This window comes from Saccostrea echinata, unplaced genomic scaffold (genome assembly GCF_033153115.1).
Source record: "Saccostrea echinata isolate AGI-Se365-2 ecotype Australia unplaced genomic scaffold, CSIRO_AGI_Sech_v1 ptg000054l, whole genome shotgun sequence".
NCBI lineage: Eukaryota > Metazoa > Mollusca > Bivalvia > Ostreida > Ostreidae > Saccostrea > Saccostrea echinata.
In genome coordinates, this window is record NW_026889803.1 from 67143751 (window position 1) to 67157440 (window position 13690).

At 33.1% G+C, this 13690-nt stretch overlaps 1 non-coding gene across 1 annotated transcript; it reads left to right on the forward strand.

The window, feature by feature from the left end:
- Positions 1-5178: 5178 nt before the first annotated feature.
- On the forward strand, positions 5179-5251 carry Trnay-gua (transfer RNA tyrosine (anticodon GUA)). The gene has a single exon. It is a non-coding gene; the product is annotated as a tRNA-Tyr (tRNA).
- The last annotated feature ends 8439 nt before the right edge of the window (positions 5252-13690 follow it).

The following is a 13690-nucleotide window of genomic DNA, read 5'->3' on the forward strand; positions in this document are numbered from 1 at the left end:
GCTTTTTCTATACAAGTTAGCAGGCAGGTCCATATTCTGAAGCAGTATAAACCTACCCGGTGGACCAAAACTTGGATGGATAATGCATCTTAGGATTTACACTACCAGCCATGCTTTAGATACTGATCTGGCTTTAATATGTCATTATTAGATGATATTGACCAAATCAAGTTTATGGTTTATTAGGTCCAATCCCTAAGTTACTATAAGCCCTCCTTAGACAAAATTGCATGGCTTTTACATCTAGGAATGCACACTACCAGAATTTTTTGGATGCTGGATCCGACCTGCAGTTCCCAGGTGAGTGACCAGGTAGAAGTTTTTGGAACAGGTCCATTCCCAAGTAACTATAATTAAGTCCTACCTGGACAAACTTGCATCATTAGCCTGGAATGTACACCACCAGAACATTAATTTTGTGTAAGATTTGTGCCCTCATAGCTATGACATAGGTAAGCTTCACTAAGGTGAGATTCATACTGTGAAATCACTAATTTATTTGGGAGTTTAAATTTTGTTGTTTTTGTGGTATGAAGAAACCCACAAATTTGAGTCCACCATGAAATTAAAAATAGCAAAGTGCAGTTTCAATACATTTCTATAACCCTGAAATCAAATTCCTATAATTCTATTTAAAACTATTATATATCTATTAGTGAATAATTAAGTTACATGTTTAACGAGGTTCGCTCCTGAGCTTTTGAGCAGATTTATATCTTACCCTATATTTCAAAAATTCTGCATAAAGTTTTAATTCTTACAATAATTTTGGATTCTACAATGCCAATTAAACTATATTCAGTTAAAATTCCATGATTTAATTCCATACCAAAAGCATTAAGTGAGGAACTATATTTTGTGGCGGATGGGTTTTTAGAAGAAAATGATCATTTTTTCTCTTTCGAAGTATTTAAAGTATGTTAAGTTTGAATTCCTATTTCTCCATGCAGTCTGCACACAGACTTATTTTGTGAAGTGAACTGTTTTATACTGGTCCTAAATTATATATTAAATAAACTTTCATGAATTTTATCATCATATTTAATAAATATAGCAAATATATTGTGAAAGTCAAGAAAAAAATATCCCTATTTTAAGCTTAAAATTAGCACTATTTTAGTAGTATCTAAAAATTAACATCACAGACCCCCACTTTTTATTTTCTTTTCTGAATATATAAGATACTTTTAACCATTCTTCTTAAATTCAGTCAAATGTCATTACTTTCAAATGATTTTTTTGCTTGTTAAATTTTTAATGCCAGAAAGATGAAATTTTTTGAGTGCAAAAAGGTCAAATAATTGAACATTCGGAGTAATTTGAAAATTTTTTCGTTGTCACAAATTTTTAGGTGTCTATTCAAGATGACATAAGACTGTGTTTGTTCCCATAATTTACTTGAATAAAAAATATTGGAGGAAAAACTTCAAAAATTGATTTATATGTAAGACGTATTTACAGTGCAAAAAGGTCAATCTATATGCTCTGTAGCCCCAAAAGAAGCGCATTGACCCCCATTTTTGTTTTGATTTTTAATTAAGCTATGTGTATAAATTCAAAAAATATACTTGATAAAAAATCTCATTACTTTTGATGGCAGGACCCAACCTCCTTAAATCATATCTTTGAGAAATTGAGATGAGCTTAGGGTAAACCCTAAGTACTGTCTTTGATACTTGCATTCCAGGTTAAAATTTCTGGAGCAAGCCCATTCCCAAATATTTATTGGCATTACCTGGACCAAACTTGCAAGGATGATGTATCTAATGATCGTTTCTAGCAATCATGCATGGGATACTGATTCTGACTTATATTTTCTGTATGGACTCTGTGTATAGGGTCTACTGACGCTGACCTATATTTTCTGTATGAACTCTGTGTAATGGGTCTACTGACTCTGACCTATATTTTCTGTATGAACTCTGTGTATCAGGTCTACTGATTCTGACCTATATTTTCTTATGAACTCTGTATACCAGGTCTACTTTTAAGTATCTGTGATGTAAAAGGTGAAGATAACAAAACAGTGATCATTCTCATAATTCCAGTTAACAAAACGAACCGTGAACAGGGCAAACACGAGTGATGGGATCAGGTGCCTAGGAGGAGTAAGCATCCTTTGTTGATCGGTCACACCCACCGTGAGCCCTATGTATTGATCAGGTAGACAGAGTACTCTGTATTCAAAAGTATAAAAGTAATGAACTTAACAAATGGTAGGAAACATGTCGGACAAAATACGACCCAACGATAAATTGCATTTACAAACAAGGTCTTCATAATGACCATAGAATTTGCAGATAGCTGACTTTAAATAAGGTTGTTGAAATCCTTGTGACATCAATTTTCTTGTCAGTATAGCTTGCCCCGGTTTGAAAATTGATCATACTCAGAGCATGCTCTTGCATATCAAATCTAGTTAGGAGACATAAATGCCATATGCAGGTGATAGTGGAATATTGCTACATAAAGAGGGAAAGGTGACGAGGAAAAGCTGAATGCATCACATTTGCCAAAACAGTTTAGTTATTAGTCAGCTAGCCCTTAAAACATCCAAATATGAAACAGATGTAGCAGACTCTATAATGTCCTTTATTTCGAGTTCACTGGGATATATCAAGTCCACATACAAATGAAAGTAAGCCCTATATGTGGATCAAACTGGAATCTAATGCTTACAGCCAATTACGCTTACAATGCAGTGGCTCTTTTCTATATTTTCTGATGAACAAGTGACCAGATTAATGTTTTAATTAGTGAATCTATTCCCTTTTGTTTAATCTCTACTGATAACTAATTTATAGGTGATATATCTAGGGATACATACTATTGTAGACTTCCTTTTGTTTAATCTCTACTGATACCTAACTTATAGGTGATATATTAAGGGATACATACTATAGTAGAATTCCTTTTGTTAAATCTCTACTGGTAACTAACTTATAGGTGATATATCTATAGGAATGCACACTATTGCAGACTTCCTTTTGTTTAATCTCTACTGATAACTAATTTATAGGTGATATATCTAGGGATACATACTATTGCAGACTTCCTTTTGTTTAATTTCTACTGATAACTAACTTATAGGTGATATATCTATAGAGATACATACTATTGCAGACTTCCTTTTGTTTAATCTCTACTGATAACTTATAGGTGATATATCTAGGGATACATACTATTGCAGACTTCCTTTTGTTTAATGTCTAGTGATAACTAATTTATAGGTGATATATCTAGGGATACATACTATTGCAGACTTCCTTTTGTTTAATCTCTACTGATAACTAACTTATAGGTGATATATCTATAGAGATACATACTATTGCAGACTTCCTTTTGTTTAATCTCTACTGATAACTTATAGATGATATATCTAGGGATACATACTATTGCAGACTTCCTTTTGTTTAATCTCTACTGATAACTAATTTATAGGTGATATATCTAGGGATACATACTATTGTAGACTTCCTTTTGTTTAATCCCTAGTTGTAACTAACTTTTATGTGATATATCTAGAGATACATACTATTGCAGACTTCCTTTTATTTAGTCTCTACTGATAACTAACTTACAGGTGATATATCTAGGGATACATACTATTGCAGACTTCCTTCAGATGCTCTATTTCTTGGGTGTTTCTATAAAATAGTAAAAACACTGAACTTATGTAAACAATTCTTTCATCTTACTGAACTAAAACTTGGCCTACATTTATGTTGCATTCATTTAAGAAGGCTGGGGGTTTTTGGCCATTTTCAGACTATATTGATCTCCTTTAGAAGAAGAGCTCCATATAAAGATATACAAATATGATCAAATTTTAAAACTAAAATTTATGAAATTTTTCTTTGCCAAATGAAAGTTGACAGCATAAGATATCATACCTAAAAAAATAAGTTATATCTGATGGTTAATTTGTTGACCCCCCAGCCTCCTTAAGTGATCCTTGAAATCTTTGATTACCTCTTGTTTTTTTTTATTCCAGTGGCTTGGATTTTCCAAGCTTGTCATTTTCCCCCGTGGATGTTGTTGTATAGAAACACACAGATGCAAATCATTGAAAAAATATTGAGAGTAACCATGGCAACTATAGCTGTACCAGGTAAGCTTTAACATTGTGCTATTGGTAAACAGGATAAATGAAAATTGACAAACAACTATAACACTGATTTATTGATTCTTGATGAAGCGAGTGATAGGTAGATTCATTTTGTTTCACAAAGCATCATATAATACACATACGGATTATTATGTATCTGATAGACTGACAATTTCTAATTACGGATGGGTGTGGCCAAAAATAAATGTGTACTGCGATATACGAGGACCGTCCCAAAAATATCACAACAATATCATGATATTTTTACATGCAATTTTTACATTGATTTCAAATGAATTTCCACAATATTTCTAATAAATATATATATTGTAAAACCATAACTTCACTTTTTTTCATTTTTATCCAGGATATATTAATAAAGCAAGTTTGGATGCTAGGATGCCGTTGCTTTACTGTTTTACAATAGTTTTGTTACATTATTCTGGTACAATTGTAATTCAAAAGTTTCAACAAAATAATTATTTCTGGCATTTATAATTGCATATTAATTAAACACCGGTATTTAAGTCTCCATATCACGATACATATCTCACAATAAAAACAATCAAGAAATACCAGTAAACAGTACCAATAAAATCAGGAAATACCAGTAAACAGTACCAATAAAATCAGGAAATACCAGTAAACAGTACCAATAAGATCAGGAAATACCAGTAAACAGTACCAATAAAATCAGGAAATACCAGTAAACAGTACCAATAAAATCAGGAAATACCAGTAAACAGTACCAATAAGATCAGGAAATACCAGTAAACAGTACCAATAAAATCAGGAAATACCAGTAAACAGTACCAATAAAATCAGGAAATACCAGTAAACAGTACCAATAAAATCAGGAAATACCAGTAAACAGTACCAATAAAATCAGGAAATACCAGTAAACAGTACCAATAAGATCAGGAAATACCAGTAAACAGTACCAATAAAATCAGGAAATACCAGTAAACAGTACCAATAAAATCAGGAAATACCAGTAAACAGTACCAATAAAAGTTTGCATCCCTAGTTCTAATTGATTATGTGGTGGTCAGACAGATTCGATCACTGGTGGCCAGATAGCTCAGTTGGTAGAGCACCTGACTGTAGATTCAGGGGGCCTGGGTTCAAATTCCAGTCTGGTCCGTGGCATTTTCTACTCTCCTGTTACAATTAAATATGTATTTTATAGGAAATTAATATAAATTAAAACATAGGTAATCAGAGATTACAGAGCTCACCTCAACGAATGTTGTGTTTAAGTAAGGCAAAGTCTTAAACTAAACTAATAATCTATTAGTGTGTACCCCTAGATTTAACATTTATGCAATTTGGTCTGATAGGGCTTGTAGTTACTTGGGAATAGACTTATCTAAAAACTTTCAACTAGTAACTCATCAAGAAAATGTAGGTCGAATCCAACATCCGAAGCAAGTTTGAAAGTGTTCATCCCTTGATGCATCATCCATGCACATTTGGTTCAGATAGGCCTTATAGTTTCTTGGCAATGGACCTGCTCCAAAAACTTTAACCTGGTCACTCTTCCAAAAAATATAGGTCAGATCCAGCATCCGAAGCAAGTCCAGTAGTGTGCATTCTTAGATGTATCATCCATGCAAGTTTAGTCAACATAGGGCTTATAATATTTACTCGGAAATGAGATCTGCTCCAAAAACTTTAACCTGGTCACTCATCCGGAAAATGTAGGTCAGATCCAGCATCCGAAGCAAGGGTGGTAGTGTGCATCCTTAGATGTATCATCCATGCAAATAGGGCTTATAGTTACTCGGAAATGAGATCTGCTCCAAAAACTTTAACCTGGTTACTTATCTGGAAAATGTAGGTCAGATCCAGCATCCAAAGCAAGTCCAGTAGTGTGCATCCTTAGATGTATCATAAATGCAAGTTTGGTCAACATAGGACTTATAATTACTTGGAAATGAGATCTGCTCCAAAAACTTTAACCTAGTCACTCATCCAGAAAATGTAGGTCAGATCCAGCATCCAATGCAAGTCCAGTAGTGTGCATCCTTAGATGTATCATCCGTGCAAATTTGGTCAATATAGGACTATAAGAAATCTGCTCCAAAAACTTTAACCTGGGACACCGACGCTGACGCCAAGGGTATTACATAAGCTCCCCCAACTTCGTTGAGGTGAGCTAAAAATTGAGACAATGGAGAAAGTCTTTTACTTAAATCATAAAAAGTTATCCATATCTGAGTAGAGTTACTAAATAGGATCCACACCTGAGTTGAGTAAATTAGATCTATATATTGCCAGAGGTGAATTTCACTGATATCTGCTCACTGTCAAATGATACTAATTTAGAAAGCTTGAACTTGGTTGCCAAGCTTAAAACAAAATTTCCTCTCAGATATTGCTTCCAGGTAAACAATGTTTAAAATTGCTATGTTAGTTAGCTTAGAGAGGAAATCTGTAGTGTCTTAGACAATGAAGGTTGTGTGGTTGAAAAACAGGTATGAGTGATTTATTCTGATTTTTCATATACAGACATGGAAGTATTTTAATTTCTTTTCATTTTTGATGTCTACTGACATTAGATGGGTGGGGTTAACTGATATAATTAAACCATTCGTAAAGAAAATGTTTAAAACCTGCAGATTCAGAAAGCTCTGAATAATATTTGTAGCTGTATATCCATATGTCTGTCTGTCTGTCAGAAACATGAATGAATAATAACCTCAATCTTTATTCACAATATATAAATTATACACATTGTACACACATTGAAAATGTGACAAATTAATTTGAGAAGTGCTAAAGGATCTTTTCTTTCCAGATTTTACATGTACTTCGGAACGTAAACCATATATTTGTCTTTGCAATAATCTTTTTTTTTAATTTCTAACTCTTTTGGAGGCCAATTTCGGATATTTTTCCAAAGGAGTAATTCCATAAGAAACTTTGTTTGATAGAAAATAATTTTTGCTAGAATGGGCACCTGAACAAGAACTTTGGCAATCAATGCAAACTGGAAATATTCTCCTGTTGGTGTTTCTGGTTAGGGTGTTTGTGATTTTACTGAATTTGGAGAGGGATGAGGGACACATTAATAAATGTTGATTATCAATCAAAATCAGTCATTATAAAGTGACTTAAAAAATTCCTTATCCGTGCTCCCCCCCCCCCCCAAAAAAAAAGAAAGAAAGAAAACAAACAATTTAAACAGATTAAACCAAAAAACAATCCACTAATTAATTTTCTGAAGAAATCAGCAAAGTCAAGTTTTTTGTATAATTGAAAGTGTTTTTGATAAGAGTCATAATTCAAAGTTTTTATCAGAAAATCAAGTAAATAATTACATAATGAACAGGGAAAATATACGAGAAATGTTAAGACATATGTATGGAGCATTTAAAACAGCATGGTTTTCTATAGTGATGTCAACAAAATTTAGCCAATCCCTGTGGTAGTATCATAGGTATGGTGAGAGTTTATTGGAAAATAAAATTTACAATCATAATGTCAATAGTTTTAAGGTGGGGCACTTTTAACAACATAATTTTAACATCCAAAATTTGTGATATTTTAATCAAGTCACATAGAAGTTCACAAGTTTTTCACTGGAATATTTTTAAAGCAATATAGTAAGTACCCGCTAATTAGGTAATGATGCAATGTTTCATTTTAGTTAAATTGCCAAAGGGTGATAACTCATGCAGATATTTATGTGCATGCATTTAAATTCCTGCTTTGAATCGCTGATTTTGAATAATTTTTTTTTTATCCTTGAGTTAAAGTAAATATCTTTGGTAATTTGTCTACGAGAGCCAACTTCCTGGTTGTGATAATACTGGTGCAGTTTAATTTACTGCAATGTAATGTTTCCCTCCATGTTTTAACAGAAAAGTCAATTCTTTTGAGTGGATTTTTCTGGCTGATGGCTGATCAGTGTTATGATATGGTAATGTGTGGACTGGTTTTGTTTTAAACATGAGGAAATCTTATATATGTCATTTACAATATACTCTCAGATTTTATCTTTAGAAATGAAATTCACACTTACCTGAGACAGGTAATAAAAAATATTCATTTGTCACAAGGTCTTATAATTACATGCTGTATGGACTTTGAATGTCAAAGTTTAATATTTTGTGTAACATGCTTGTTTACATATAAAAGACGCAGTATTTTTATGTAAAATAGATATAAAGAAGATTGATAAGGAAATCAAATCGAGGTCATTTTCTCACAGCTACTGGAATTCTGTTGAACAATTTTTGGTGCATGTTCTTATTTTAAAAGATTTGTTTGCTGTGTCATTATGGGGATGCATGTTATAAAATAGAAATAATGAGATTAATGTTGACAGACACTGTGGTGATCATTTTGATAGCTATTGTTTTAGGTACATGAAGTCGTGAGAATTGCCACTTTAAAGCCAGACTTGTTTGAGAGAACAATCTTAGACAATTCCTCAGACTGTTAATAAATTCTTGAGATATTTGATTGCACTGAATCTTTAAATCTTCAACATTTTATAAGCTCTTGGTATATTCTTTACAGAAACAGCTAGATGATCTATCTCACAAACATTTATATAGAACATATATTTATCTATCCATCTCTAATAAAAAAGAATAAAATATCAACTGAACTTTTAGGTCTTCATCATTAACTCTGTCTTACTTGAATGCTATTGTGAAAAATCCTAATGGGTTATTGGCTTCCATCAAGTTCATTTGCATTTATTAAGATAAATAAAAAACACAAAAATGACCCATCACACTGAGATGGACTAGATATACAAAAAATAATTTAAAAAAAAGTCGTTGAGAATCATTATTAGAGGCTGTTACTTCTGTGTCCTAGACTTTTGTCTTGAAAAAATTTTTCTGGGATCAGGAGGGTTTTGACTCTGGTACAGCCAGGTGTATACATGTTTACCTGGGATTAGGGGGGTTTTGACTGGTACAGCCTGATGTATGCATAGTTACCTGGGATCTAAGGGGGGGGGGAGGGGCTGACTTTGGTACAGACAGGTATATGCATGTTTACCTGGGATCAGGAGGGTTTTGACTCTGGTACAGCCAGGTGTATGCATGGTAATACCTGGGATCAGGAGGATCTTGACTCTGGTACAGCCAGGTGTCTGGTTATAAATGATATGATGTAGACTTGAAATCCCATCAGTACCTCTATATCTCATGTCAATTTTCTATTTTTACTGGTAGATGTGTGTGAGGTTACTGTTAATATTGCTTTACCAGAAGGTAAAGGAAACTGTTCTCAACCTGCGTTATACTTAATTTACTCATTTCAAGAAATTGGTACCTTAATACATAACATTACCCCTATTTATGTTAACATATTGCCCAGCATTACAAAGAGAAGGTCACTCTTGACATTATTTTTGCCAAAAAGTGAAAATCATTAAACATGTTAAAAATCCTTTCTTGAAAGTTGAAGAGGTAATATGTAATTGATATAAATTAGCAAAAATGACTGAGTTGTTTTTATATTGAATCTCCCTATCAATTTCCTAGGTAACTGAGTGGTCCTTTATACATTTTTCAAGAACTTAAGAATAAAGATAGAAGATCTAAGCTAGAAGTAATTATTTTCTTCCACAGAAATTTTTGTATGTTACGTTTAAGATGAGTTTGAACGTCATATTATTCTTAAATAAATATGTGAAGGTTTGATGTTTGAAGCATGCTGCATGGATGAGTGTCTCTATATAAAGACACATAAAATTTATTTTACATGGTGTATCTGAATGTCAATTTGTTTATTTATATCCACAACACACCTTAAGTGTCTGTTTGATGCTCCTGTGTGAAAAGAGTATGTCATAGTTTGTGGCAAAGAAATGTCCTAGGTATTTGATTAAGTGAACTAGGAATTTTAGTAATTTATGGGGAATAAAGTGTGAGCTAAATGAACTTAATACTGGTGAAAATTCTTCATTATAGCTCTGTATGTAAAGATTGAGTTTTCAGTATTCTATTTGGATATTATTCAAACTTGGCAGGGTGCTTTGATAATTCACAGTTATGGATTATTCCATGCATCGGGTGAACTCGGTGTATTTTCCTTGCTGCACTTGCTAGTTGCATCATTTTGCAGAAATACCTGGAGAAGGAACAAGGTAATTTACCTGTACACTTCTTAATCAAAGGACTTTGTGATGCAGGATTAGTTGTAGACTGTCAGGAACCGGCCCCAGGAAGTGAGGATGTTGTTTGTGACATGCTGAGGCATCTTATCTGTGGAGTTGATATCTGGACACAACCTTCTAATGGACAGGAACATTCCTAACATCTCATCCACATAGATACAGTGGAATTCTTATCTTACCAGCTAACCTAACCCTGATCCACTTTATTACTGTTTTATTATTCTAGGTGTAAGACTTGATTTTTTTCTGCTTCCATTCATTCTCTGGGATCAATAGCTGTTGGCTTTCTCTGGCCTGTGACTCACTGCATTCAAAGTTGACTGCATTCTGTATAATGAAAACTCACATTCATTCATGAAATAGGAACATTTGGTTTCTTTCATTGACAGCTGGTCCAGGTATGTACAGTGTATCTAATGTTTTGTGGGTAAACTGAGGTGATAAACACTGGACCTGAAGGTTCAGACAGATAGCTTACTATTGTACGCCTTGTAAATCTTTAAATCTTTGACACTGAATCGACACAGCGGAAGATTTGATAAAATGTAAATATTTATACATTCTAAATAAGATTCTGCTTAATAAAATACAGGCGAGATTTTTGATAAATCATGTTTTTCTTCCATGCAGTTAATTTGTGAGAAAAACGAACATTTATATCTTGTTCTAGTTCAGAACTTATATTTATCAGGTCCAGCACAATCTGTTGATTTAGCTATATAGCTTGAAAAAGCTATGTAGCTTTATTAAGCTATTCAAAATAGCTTGATAAAGCTATTTATGTGCAGTTTTTCCTAAAAATGTTTTTTGTAAGAAAAAGACAAAAAGTCGCAAGTATTAGACTATTCATAATGTACTATGGGCTATCAAAACAACAACCAAAATCAAAGATAATTCTAACATTGCAGCATTTGAATACTTTTAAGCAAAAGATGAATTTCCATTGTTTGAGTAACTGTACACAACCTTGTGTGCACTGAGGCGTGGATAAGTATGATTGCTTCTCATTGTACTGAATTATACCAATCAATTATCTTGTTGACCATAATTGGCCTCTTTTATAATTTCAATGAAGTAACTGTATCAATTGCTTTATATAGCCCCAAAACATTTAGAACTTTGAGTACAAAGTCTTTTAAGGAGACCCAACTTGATGATTGATTTTTACATGCATTATTTCCAGAAGAGTTCAAGGTTGAATATTATCACTGCACCAAGGTGCGACTTTTTGTGCATGCTGAGAAAATAACACATTTAAGAAAAAAGTGTGATAAAATAGCTAAATTAAGCTATTCTGAACAGCTTAATAAAGCTATATAGCTAAATCAAGCTATATAGCTAAATCAAGAGATTGTGCCGGACCTGTTTATTTCCTGTGAACAGTTTATATATTTAGTCCTACTTTCATTTCCAGCTTCATTCTCAAGTTTTTATACAGCAGTTTAAACTCTTTGAAAAGAAAAAAATTAAGAAAAGATTTTTTTTACCACCTTGTTGAAATTGAATTTAATTCCTGTGTTATATGTTCTGTCTCAGTAACATTGTTTGAGTTTTAAATTTCGAGTTCTATATATCCATTTCCTGGTATCAGGTCTGCAGATAAGAATGCAAATCAAAATTCTTCTTGGGATAATAAGTAAATAAGAATGATGTGTGTAAAAAGTTAACATCAGCATTAAATTTGACTTTAACATAAGTAAAAAAGTGATCCTGAGACATTTATTTCTTATTTCTGTTAAGGATAGTCTAACCCTTCTTCTGGTATTTCACATCTAAGAGAAATTTACTTGATGATTGTTACTGCAGAGTTGTCTGCCTTTTCTGACATAAATTCAATGTTGATGAATATCAGTATAAAGTTGTCCCCTCTTACAACAGTTACTCTTCACCATCTTTACAGAGTTGTCTCCCTCTTATAACAGTTACTCTTCACCATCTTTACAGAGTTGTCTCCCTCTTATAACAGTTACTCTTTAATATCAATATAGAGTTGTCTCCCTCTTATAACAGTTACTCTTTAATATCAGTATAAAGTTGTCTCCCTCTTATAATAGTTACTCTTCACCATCTTTACAGAGTTGTCTCCCTCTTATAACAATTACTCTTCAATATCGGTATAGAGTTGTCTCCCTCTTATAACAGTTACTCTTTAATATCAGTATAAAGTTGTCTCCCTCTTATAACAGTTACTCTTTAATATCAGTATAAAGTTGTCTCCCTCTTATAACAGTTACTCTTCAATATCAGTATAGAGTTGTCTCCCTCTTATAACAGTTACTCTTCAATATCAGTATAGAGTTGTCTCCCTCTTATAACAGTTACTCTTTAATATCAGTATAGAGTTGTCTCCCTCTTATAACAGTTACTCTTCAATATCAGTATAGAGTTGTCTCCCTCTTATAACAGTTACCCTTTAATATTAGTACAGAGTTGTCTCCCTCTTATAACAGTTACTCTTCAATATCAGTATAGAGTTGTCTCCCTCTTATAACAGTTACTCTTTAATATCAGTATAGAGTTGTCTCCCTCTTATAACAGTTACTCTTCAATATCAGTATAGAGTTGTCTCCCTCTTATAACAGTTACCCTTTAATATTAGTACAGAGTTGTCTCCCTCTTATAACAGTTACTTTTCAATATCAGTATAGAGTTGTCTCCCTCTTATAACAGTTACTCTTCACCATCTTTACAGAGTTGTCTCCCTCTTATAACAGTTACTCTTCACCATCTTTACAGAGTTGTCTCCCTCTTACAACAATTACTCTCTAATGTTTGTGTAGAGTTGTCTCCCTTATAACAGTCAGTCTTCACCATCTTTACAGAGTTGTCTCCCTCTTACAACAATTACTCTCTAATGTTTGTGTAGAGTTGTCTCCCTTATAACAGTTACCCTTCACCATCTTTACAGAGTTGTCTCCCTCTTATAACAGTTACTCTTCACCATCTTTACAGAGTTGTCTCCCTCTTACAACAATTACTCTCTAATGTTTGTGTAGAGTTGTCTCCCTTATAACAGTCAGTCTTCACCATCTTTACAGAGTTGTCTCCCTCTTACAACAGTTACTCTTTAATGTTTGTGTAGAGTTGTCTCCCTTATAACAGTTACTCTTCACCATCTTTACAGAGTTGTCTCCCTCTTATAACAGTTACTCTTCACCATCTTTACAGAGTTGTCTCCCTCTTATAACAGTTACTCTTTGATATGAGTGTAGAGTTGTCTCCCTTTTATAACAGTTACTCTTCACCATCTTTACAGAGTTGTCTCCCTCTTATAACAGTTACTCTTTGATATGAGTGTAGAGTTGTCTCCCTCTTATAACAGTTACTCTTCACCATCTTTACAGAGTTGTCTCCCTCTTATAACAGTTACTCTTTGATATGAGTATAGAGTTGTCTCCCTTTTATAACAGTTACTGATCACCATCTTTACAGAGTTGTCT